The sequence below is a fragment of the Sinocyclocheilus grahami genome, unplaced genomic scaffold, assembly GCF_001515645.1.
Source record: "Sinocyclocheilus grahami isolate Dianchi unplaced genomic scaffold, SAMN03320097.WGS_v1.1 scaffold1598.1, whole genome shotgun sequence".
Taxonomy (NCBI): Eukaryota; Metazoa; Chordata; class Actinopteri; order Cypriniformes; family Cyprinidae; genus Sinocyclocheilus; species Sinocyclocheilus grahami.
Genome location: NW_015506777.1, coordinates 38,752 through 41,206, shown reverse-complemented (window position 1 = coordinate 41,206; position 2,455 = coordinate 38,752). Strand labels below are relative to the sequence as shown.

The 2,455-nt window shown below is 36.6% G+C and overlaps 1 long non-coding RNA gene across 1 annotated transcript in view; it reads right to left on the bottom strand.

The window, feature by feature from the left end:
- LOC107571474 (uncharacterized) overlaps nucleotides 1-1,334 on the bottom strand; it is a 6,546-nt gene extending 5,212 nt beyond the window's left edge. The window contains exon 1 of the long non-coding RNA XR_001607188.1: nucleotides 1,296-1,334. This is a non-coding gene — a long non-coding RNA (uncharacterized lncRNA). The remainder of the gene's footprint in view (nucleotides 1-1,295) is intronic.
- Between the last annotated feature and the right edge of the window lie 1,121 nt (nucleotides 1,335-2,455).

Sequence of the window (2,455 nt, the reverse complement as noted above, 5' to 3'; positions counted from 1 at the left end):
ATTAAGTGACTTACATTGTCTGACTATAACACTATTGTCTGATTTTGCTCTATTTCGTCGTCGAAAATAGTTTAAAACTAAGTCACAGCTCAGCCGCTGCGCATCTCCATTCAAACACAGCAGTGATTCGTTTATGAATGAACTGTTTTTGAACGAATCTAGTGAGTCAGTGACTAATGATTACCCATTCATAAATACTGTCACTTGCTTCATTCCTGAATGATTCAGCCGATCGAATGAATCAATTGAATGAATGATTCAGTGATAAATCAGTGACTTGTCGCCACCTGCTGGCGGATTGTTTCATTTTTAAAGTATCTTTTCAGTTCTTTAAATCATTTAATATTTCTATATTCAACTTTTTTTAAAAACATTAATCTTTCAATCATTAAATTCATTAATAAACATGAATTTATGGATTTAATTGCACTCATGCCACCGCTGATCCTCATTAAATGTCTGAAAATACACCTACAAGCCACTTTGTGCTACCTCTGTACAAATTAATTTGAATACGGATTTCATTTGATTAGTAACTTCTTATTCTACGGTTGTATCTAGAATTTTTAAAAAGCTTATAATTTTTTTTTAAATTTATTAAAAGTATGTCATCTTTTCTCAAAGATAGAAACATGCCATTACAAAGGTAAAAACAAAATTCATTTTAAGGAGTGAAATATCACCTCGTAATGGGAAGGCTGTTTTTTTTATATCAAATTTTGGTGCTCCTAAAAAGAAAAATAAGCGTAGAGCCCTGGATCTTATGACACCATGACTAAAGGGAAAAAATAATTATATATATATATATATATATATATACACATACACACACACACATACATATAAGTGCAAGACAGGTCAGACTTAATGGTATATATAACAAGCAAAAGTGCTGTGATCAGCATACATTATCATTATATGGAAAAGAGCAGCTTTGACATTTGAACAATAATAGCTTGTGTTATACAGGAAAAACCGAACCACAATGTAGAAGTAAAATAATTGTAAAAAGAAAAAGGGAGGGAGGAAATGGACAAAAACAAGCAGCAGCCATTGTAAATTGAGTTTTAGTTCTTGATATTAGAAAGTAAAGCTCCTTAAGTATTTGGTGTAGGTTAATAACTAAAACATGCAATACAAAAGCTTTAGTGTGGCACTGACGGCATCAAATCCAGTGAGCTACAGTAAATTTACTAGCTTGGACAAACAGTCACAAAATGGAATAAATATAGCATTTTCACACAATTATAAATTCAAGGAAAAACACTTCAGAAAGATACTTAAAAAAAAAGTACCTTAGCTTTACTCCATAAGACACTCCCTGAATCTGTCGCTTGCAGAACAGGAGAAAAATTATAAATTGACTTCATTCAGAAAGACATCACAAGTCAATATGCCTAAAAGCCTTTTATTTTTTTATTGTAGTTGCTGACTGCAACACAATGGATTTAAATTAGAGATGCACCGATTGATCGCCCAGGGATCGGAATCGGACGATCATTCTCGCTTCTTTCCGATTCCGAGCCGATCCGTTTTGTTACCAGCGGCACAGGCAATAACATCAGCCGCGCATTCTCGCTCTTCTCTCCGACGACCCCTTCTCTCTCACACACGCGTCTCATTTGCTCCGGTTAAATGCTTGTATTGCGCATTTTAGTAATTCACGCAGGTTTCACGCTTGCACCAAAAGCGCACGCACCAGAACTGATCAATATTAGTGGAACGCACACAAGCCGCACTCAGTCTCAAACAGCTTGTGAGCCACAAATACCAAAATGAGTGGCTAACTGCGCTAAAACGTTCAAATATATACAAAATTGTCAAAATGCCCATCTTGGCGAGTATCCAGTTAAACAGTCAGTTTTGGAACGTTAAAGGGGAGGTTCACGGTTTTTTTTCTAGGCTTGATTGTGTTATGGGGTGCAGTCTAACATGTGTTAACGCTTAGTTAAAAAAAAATATATATAATTTCACAATTTCTTTATTCCACACCGCTCTGTCCCTTCTCTGAGAAACGGGCTGATCTTTTCCGGTTTTTAAGAAGCCCCGCCCTCAGAAATAGGCGATGGGCTCTGATTGGTTAGCTAGCCCAGTGTGTTGTGATTGGATAAACCGCCTCTAGTGCACGTCTAATCGTCCCGCCCCTCACCTCAGCGGCATGTGCTCTGCTTGTATTGTAAACAACGGAGTCGTTAATAATCGCTTAATCAGTTTGAGCCCGATTGAGAAGCAGAGGATATTATTGAAGAGGATAGTGCAGAACCTGTGCAAGCATGGCTTTTAATGGTAGGCCTATGTTTTTTGTTGTCATACTTTTAGATGTGCTGTTATTTGTAAATGCTACTGGTTATGTTAGCTTTTAATATCCGGTTTTATCCTGATTAAAGCTTTAATACAGTACGGCAACTGCACGCACGTCCATGTATAACGCTTCTCATAGCTATGTGAAAATAAG